The following is an 8,252-nucleotide window of genomic DNA, read 5'->3' on the forward strand; positions in this document are numbered from 1 at the left end:
GAAACAGAAAATAAAAAGTGTTCCTTCTGAAGACCAAGGGCGTCCCTACAAGACAGATTCCGTCCTCTTCCCTTTGGCTTCTTGGTGAGGGCGACCCTCCCCGCTGAGAACGCTTCCCTCCAGCTCACCACGGAGGACGCTGTGTAGCAAAGAAAGGTCCCCCTTCGCTTGTGTGAGTTTGCTAACAGCGCCCGCAAGTCCTCGGGTGAAAGAGGCCTGGGCCACTTCCTTTTGAAGCCGTAAATGTACTAAATGAAGACATGCCAAACAGCTACAAAAAGTTGTAGTTGTGCTGTATTTGAAAGGTCTGCCTTGATTACCGGTTTCTTTGCACGCATGCAACTGTAATGACCGCCTGCATGCAGAAGCTCATCTGGAGATAAGGCCCAAAGGCCAAATGCAAGGCCCTTGATGGACATGGATCGAATGGCTCTTCTGCTCCTCTCTCCCCCGGCTGAGATGAGCTCTGTGCCTGCCAGTGCACAGGGAGGGGACGGGAACTAAGCCTACAGCAGAGATAGTGGGGTTTAAAAAAGTAAGTGGACTTGAGAACTGAATTCATACTGGGTTCCGGTTAGGATACTTCACGTTCTTCTTGCCTCATTACCCATCCGTAAGCGAGGAATGTTGAAAGAGGCTTTGTTCTCCAGTTCCAAGGAGAAAGGAGGCCATGGGCCGGGAAGCGGGAATGCGTTGCTTAGAGCACCCTGAAGATGTTTCTTTCCTTCTTCTTGCCTCCCTTCTCTCCTCCCTGAGATGGAAACGAAATGCTTTAGCAGGCAGTTGGCAAAGAACATGATTCATTCCAACCAAGTAGAGAATTTTTCTTGTGTTTGATATTTATTAAAATTTTGGAATTCCACACTTCATCCACTTTCCCCGTGGCTTCCTTTCATGCATAAATAGCAAAAAGTATGCCGCTTGTTACATAAACTTGTAAGGCTGCAAAAGCCCTCATTCTGTTTTCCCCTAAGTGGGGTGCGGGAGGAGCCGTGTGTAGATCATGCATTACAAAGAGCTTTGCACTACCTAAAATCAAAGTAATTAGGCATTGCAAGTCACAAATAGTTTTGAAATGTTATTAATAAAGTGACACTTTTTTTGCAATACCACTGATAATGGAAACAAAAATAAGTGACACTTCTTTTAGATTTCTGAGAAATGCATTCCTGCCTTAATATCATTGCTCCTGCTCTCCACACTTGCTGCTAGAAAAGAAGGGCCTTCTTTCTCAGTCTGTCTTTGCACCATCACCTGGACACCCTCCGAGAAGAGTCACAGGCAGAGGAAATTCTCGTGATTGCGCATTGTTTAGTCTCTCTACTTCAGCTGCGCGAACTGCTTCCTGGGCAGCCCAGCTGCCTGCCATTTAACCCGCCTGGATGGATGAGCTCATTAACGAACCACCCCACAGGCTTTCTCGATTGGCTCTTCTCCAGACCCTAGTTCTCTTTCTTCACCCAGCGGTCATTGGTTCACCCGCCTTCCTTGTGTGGTGAAGCAAGTCCTTACCCCGCTCTCACTGCGCTCCTCCCCGCTCCTGGAGGAGACCTTAGAAAGGGTGGCAGGAGCAGTCATTCCAAGCATCCAGCAAGCTTGCACTTTCACAAAGGCCACCCTTTTTCCAGGACGCCACAAACTCCTCAGTGCCCTCCTCCCGGGTTCCTCAGGAGGGAGGGGAATCAAGTCAGCAATTCTTTCTTCCTCCTTTCTTCGCCAAAAGGCTGCTTCCCCGTCGTGGGTCGGTGCCAGCCTAGCAGGGAACCCATTCCTCTCATTGTTTCCCCCCTATAGAACAGCAGAGTGGCCCCAGACGGTGGGAAGCACTCCTAGGAGTCACTGAGGGCTCCCAGAGCTGCCAGTTGGGGGTTGGGGGTGAGAGATGGGAAGACTTGAGTTTTAATGTTTATGTAAGAAACAGCAATTCAGGCTCTCCCTCGCCGATGTGTCCTGTGGTGAGTGTGTCTCTAGGGAAAATCTTGGGATTTGCTTTCCAGTTGAAAAAAAAAAAATTATCAAGATCCTGGCTTTTTGTGCCTCGGCTTCCTGCTTTCTAAGAAGGGCAAAAGCATTTGAATTAAATAAAATTAAGTCCAGACCTCCTTTTGTGGACCCCAAGAGAACACTGCTCCTCTCCGCCAAGTCTGTTCTCAGTGTGCCCCACCCCACCTTTCTTATTTTTTTCTTTTTGCTTCTTTTCCTGCCTCTCCAACCATCTTATTCAACTGGCTTCTGGGTCTTTTCCCCCCCCATTTTTGCCACTCTTGAACCCAATTCTATCCTTAACACGATTTCAGTCAGCTTCAGCCACGAGCTAGTAGTGAAGAAAATCTCGGACAACATTGCAAAGTGCTGCTGCTTTTTTAACCTAACCTCTATCCGAACCTTCCAGCGGTCAAGAGCACCCCAGGCCACTTTCTTTTACTGAGGTTCCCAGAAACTCTTTTTAAGAAAGAAATTTGATAAATGTTTTGGCATTTAAGTCACACAAACTGTAGAATATCTTAGATGTTTACACTAAACAAATTATTCCTTAACATACATTCACAAAACAATGTAACCAAAGATGTTAGGTAAAGTCTAAATATAAAGCACCTTGTGAATCTGGGACTTCAGTCAAAACCTCTGATGTCCATTTCCCCATGAAGAACCTTTGGGCCCACATATTGCTCTTCTTATCTTGGCTCAACTAGCTGCTGGGGAATTTGAGCAGCAGGGCAGAGTATTGATTCCTCTATTGCCAGTCCCCTCCCCCGCCTGGACAGTCTGAGACCTCCTCTTCCAGTAGGGCACTCAGAGTTGAAAACTGCGGCTTTCTGACTTCAGGTGTCCACTGAGGACCAGACAGCGATTGTTAACATTACTCTTTTAAAACCATAGCTGATTTTCCAACACCACACACAAGGGTGTTTTTAAATTAACTTAATTGATTTTTAACTCTGTTTTTAAATGAATTTTAGAAATAGCATCATTTGAAAGAACAGAAAATGCAATTGTTGGAGCTGAGTGATAGATACTCAGGAATCATTGTGGTGGCCTTTCTACTTTCATGTATGTTAGATATTTCCATAACGAAAATAAAATACAAGTAAGATACTCTTGAATCTATATTTACTCTAAATAACGAGCATTAAGAATAGAATGTTCTGGGCTGGGTGCGGTGGCTCACACCTATAACCCCAGCACTTTGATTCAAGCTTCGATTTGGGTGGGAACACAGCCAAACCGTATCAGACACCATGCTAAGAAGTTGAAGCTTTTAGGCCTGTAAGTCTGTGGTGGGGCCCAGGAATCTGAATTTACCAAGTTCTTTGGGTGATCTTGATGCAGGTATTCTGGAGATCTCACTGCACTGTTCAGAGAGGCTCTGCAATAAGTAAATTAAATTTATAGAAAGTGACAGAAGACACATTTTTATAAAATGGTAGGCACGGTATTAAGCATGAAGCACCAAAGAAACATAAAACTTGAACCCAGTCCTCAACACATAATTAAAGTAGGCTGATAAGATTTACCACAACCACTAGGTATGGTTGTGTAGGCTGTACACTGCACCACAATGCCATGTCTAAGAAGGTACTGTTCACATTTTAGACATAGATTTGTGCATTTGCTACAATTTTTGGCAGATAAGTCCAATGTCTAATTCTAATAAAAAGTATACTACAGCAATTTTTCAAAGATAGAAATAAAGTGTCTTCAGGAAGGTAATGGTAGATTGTTGTATTAATGGCTCCAATGAATCACATTTCCTGGTATCCACACCCTTCTTTGGTCCTCTGCCATATTAACTCTGAGCCATTGGGAAATCAGCAAATGTGACACAGGCAGACGTTGCAAAATTCCCAATGATCAAAGCCAAGTTCTCTGATTTTTACAGACTTTCCCTTATCAAAAGATGGCTACTGCTGATCCAAACAGCTATAGGCATTATATCTTCATTCAAAGTAGGAAGAAAAGGAGCAGAGTAGGCAATGCCAATTAGAGCATCTTTTTTTATTTTTTATTTTTTAATTTTTTTAGAGACAGAGTTTTACTCTGTCACCCAGGCTGAAGTGCAGCAAAGCAATCATAGCTTGCTGCAATTTCAAACTCCTGGGCTCCAGTGATCCTCCTGTCTCAGCCTCCCAAGCAGCTGAAAGTATAGGTCTGTGCCACTGCACCTGGATTTATATATATATATATATATATATATATATATATATATATATATATATATAAAGATGGGGATCTCACTATGTTGCCCAAGCTGGTCTCAAACTCCTGGCCTCAAGTGGTCCTCCTCCTGCCTCCCAAAGCACTGGGATTACAGGTGTGAGCTACCATGCCTGGCCCCAGAGCTGCTTTTATTAGAAAAGCAAAATTTTTTCCAGCAACATTCCAGCAGACTTGCATTTATATTTCATTGATCTTTGTCATTTGGCCATTGCTAATTGCAAGGGAGTCTGGAAAATGGAATATTTAGCTTTCCTAAGCCTCTGAGGTAAAACAGGACAAGGAAATAGGAGTTTAGGAAAGTATATTGGGTTGACTAAATGGCAGTGCCTGCTGTGCAACTTTTTTTTTTTTCTTTTTTTTTTTTGAGACAGAGTTTCGCTCTTGTTACCCAGGCTGGAGTGCAATGGCGTGATCTCGGCTCACCGCAACCTCCGCCTCCTGGGTTCAGGCAATTCTCCTGCCTCAGCCTCCTGAGTAGCTGGGATTACAGGCACGCGCCACCATGCCCAGCTGATTTTTTGTATTTTTAGTAGAGACGGGGTTTCACCACGTTGACCAGGATGGTCTCGATCTCTCGACCTCGTGATCCACCCGCCTCGGCCTCCCAAAGTGCTGGGATTACAGGCTTGAGCCACTGCGCCCGGCTGCTGTGCAACTTTTAATCATGTCCCATACATAGCCATTCTCCTATTCATACCACTGTGTTAGGCCATTCTTACATTACTAGAAAGAAATACCTGAGGCTGGGTAAGTTATAAAGAAAGGAAGTTTAATTGGCTCAGTTTCTGTAGCTGTACAATCATGGTACCAGCATCTGCTCAGCTTCAGGGGAGGCCTCAGGGAGCATTTACTTATGGGAGAAGGTGAAGCAGGAGAGTGGGAGTGAGATGGCGGGGAGGTGCCACACACACTTAAATAACCAGAGCTCCTGAGAACTCACTCTTGCAAAGACAAGCCATGCGGCATCTACCTTCATAACCCGAACACCTCCCGTCAGGCCCCACATCTAACACTGGGGATTGCATTTCAACACGAGATTTGGGGAGACAAATATCCAAACTGTATCAACCACAAATGTATACAACATAGAGACTGGAAGCAACTAGCCAATTTTCAAGCTTTATCTTATAATTCAAAGGAAAGAAATTATCTCCAAGCCATTGATTTATTCAACAAATATTTATCGAGGTTAATTCTACAAGTTAGGCATTGAGCTAGGCTTTGAAATACCAACCGTTCTGAGACTCAGGAATGGACCTACTGTTCCGCAGGACTAAGAGTTCAGCCTCCGTATAGGCCTGGAGAAAAGGGATAAAGATGGCCAACAGCCTCTCATTTTACTGTAACTTCCATTGTCATCTTTTCTGTCTTTTTTTTTTTTTTTAAAGACAGAGTCTTGCCCTGTTGCCCAGGCTGGGGTGCAGTGGCACAATCGCCACTCACTGCAACCTCCGCCTCCTGGGTTCAAGCGATTCTCATGCCTCAGCCTCCCAAGTAGCTGGGATTATAGGCATGTGGAACCACATCCAGCTAATTTTTGTATTTTTAGTAGAGACGGGGTTTTGCCATGTTGGCCAGGGTAGCCTTGAATTCCTGAACTCAAGTGATCCACCCACCTCCCAAAGTGCTGGGATTACAGGAGTGAGCCACTGTGCCTGGCCTTCATTTATTTCCTCTTTTTACTTCCATTTCCATTCCCATTTTCCTTGTATCAGTTAGCTTTTGCTGCAATAATTAACCATCCTGAAACTTTGTAGCTTGAAACAACAACATATATTGTTACTCACAAGTCTGCAGATCAAGTGGCTGCTTCTCCTGATCCCGGCCAGGACTGGCTGATCCCAGCTGGGCTTGCTCATGTGTTTGCAATTCACCAGCAGGTCAGCTGATGGCACTTGGCCTAGGATGGCCTCACTCACATGCTTGGTGGTTGGTGCTGGCTATCAGCTAGGGCAGTGGGGTAAAAGGGCCATGTGTCACTCATTATCAAGCAGGCTTGCTGAGGCTTATAAACAAGGTGATGGTTACAGGATTCTCAAGAGTAAGAAAAGTGGGCAAGCCCTAATGTTCTAGGACTTTTCAAGTTTCTACTTGTTACATTTGCTACCTGTTCCATTGATCAAAGTAAGTTACAAGGTTGGCCCAGATTCCAGAGATGGAGAAATAAAGTCCATTTCATGATAGGTGGAGCTGCAATCAATCTGCAAGAGCAAGAGAGCAGAGAAGGGAAGAATTTGTGCTCGTTTTGTTAACTCCCAAACTTCTTTTCTCCCGCTACATAGGACACCAAACATTTGTTAAGCTGGTTAATGATCTTTGAGGCCAGGTGCAATTCACCTCTATCAAACATTCATAATAGTGCCTCTGCACTATTAGGGAAAAAATAATAAAAGGCCAGGTGTAGTGGCTCACACCTTTAATCCCAGCACTTTGGAAGGCTGAGGTGGACAGATTGCTTGAGCTCAGGAGTTCAAGACCAGTCTGGGCAATGGGGCAAAACCCCATTTCTCCCAAAAAAAAAAAAAAATACAAAAATTAGCTAGCTGTGGTGGCATACACCTATAGTCCCAGCTACTTGGGAGGCTGAGGTGGGAGGATTGCTTGAGCTCAGGAGGTTAAGGTTACAGTAAACCAGGAGCATACTACTGAACTCCACAACAGAATGAGACCTTGTCTTAAAAAACAAAAAAAAAAGCCTGAATTATCCACCACCAACTCCTAAGCCAGTGGCTGTCAAAATTTATGAACTAAGATCCATTAGCAAGAAATTTATTTTATAGCATCCAGAACATACATGGACACTTTTTTTTTTTTTTTTTTTTTAGAAAAGTAAGTTATGGGCCAGGTGCAGTGGCTCACACCTGTAATCTCAGCACTTTCGGGAGGCTGAGGCAGCGGATCATTTGAGGTCAAGAGTTCAAGACCAGCCTGACATGATGAAACCCCATCTCTAGTAAAAATACAAAAATTAGCTGGGCGTGGTGTTGCACAGTTGTAATCCCACTACTCAGGAGGCTGAGGCAGGCAAATGGCTTGAGCTCAGGAGACAGAAGCTGCAGTGAGCTGAGATCGTGCCACTGCACTCCAGCCTGGGCAACACAGTGGTACTCCATCTCAAAAAAAAAAAAAAAAAAAAAAAAAGAGTGTGTAGTTTGAAAAGCATTTTCATAAGCTGAGGCCAGGAACACCACTTTTCTAGGCAAAGGGAACAGCAGGTTCTCTTTGAGGGGTTCAGTAAAGAGCCTGAGTTTGGAGCTTGCAGGATCGAAAGAACAGCATGTGGGGAGCCTATCGAGTGGGAGAAGAGGCAGGAAATGTAGGCAAGGGTCTTCCAGGAAGATCTGTAGGTTGTGGCAGGGCATTCAGGACTTACTCTATTTTTTTTTTTTTTTTTTTTTTTTTAGAGTCTTGCTGTGTTGCCCAGGCTGGTCTTAAACTCTTAGGCTCAAGGCAGGGGTTCTCCTGCTTCAGCATCCTGAGGAGCTCCGATCAGGAGTATGCTGCCATGCCTGGTTTCCATTGTTCTAATGGAAGCTCTCAGTGGTTTTAAACAGGGAAGTGACATGATATAATCTATTTTCCAAAATAGTTTCTCCTGACCTCATGCACAGCCCTAAAATGATTGCAGAATGACCTAATTTTCTCTAAATTTAAAACAAGCTTGGAATGACTTTTAAGACCCTCCGTAGAGAATTCTTTCACTCTCCCCCACATTCATACAATGAAACTCATTTCCTGGTTCCTTTCCCTCCGCAAGGGCTCCTACCCTCTGCTGAGCTCTCTGGAAACCAGAATCCTGCAGAAATAAAGGTACTGAAGTTTTTAAATTCCTCTATCAAGTCCAGTACTTTTATTATCCTTCTAGCACTAAGAATCCACTTATCTGCTGGCCATAGTGCCTTCCTGGCTGGAGTCACGCATACCCTTAGATTTCTCGGATTTTTTTTTTTTTTTTTTTTTTTTTTTCTGGTTTGCAACATTGACACTTGGAAGGACATCTGTAAGTTTTGGCAACTGGCTGCTCACAGCTTGGA

General features: G+C 44.2%; 1 long non-coding RNA gene across 4 annotated transcripts in view; it reads right to left on the reverse strand.

Moving 5' to 3' along the window:
* LOC120363648 (uncharacterized) overlaps positions 1-6,140 on the reverse strand; it is a 56,502-nt gene extending 50,362 nt beyond the window's left edge. The window contains exon 1 of one of the 4 annotated variants that reach the window (XR_012516857.1): positions 6,006-6,140. This is a non-coding gene — a long non-coding RNA (uncharacterized LOC120363648). The remainder of the gene's footprint in view (positions 1-6,005) is intronic. The other 3 variants (XR_012516860.1, XR_012516858.1, XR_012516856.1) reach the window with 3 other exon arrangements.
* Positions 6,141-8,252: the final 2,112 nt, after the last annotated feature.

This window comes from Saimiri boliviensis, chromosome 3, assembly GCF_048565385.1.
Source record: "Saimiri boliviensis isolate mSaiBol1 chromosome 3, mSaiBol1.pri, whole genome shotgun sequence".
In the NCBI taxonomy this organism is placed as follows: domain Eukaryota; kingdom Metazoa; phylum Chordata; class Mammalia; order Primates; family Cebidae; genus Saimiri; species Saimiri boliviensis.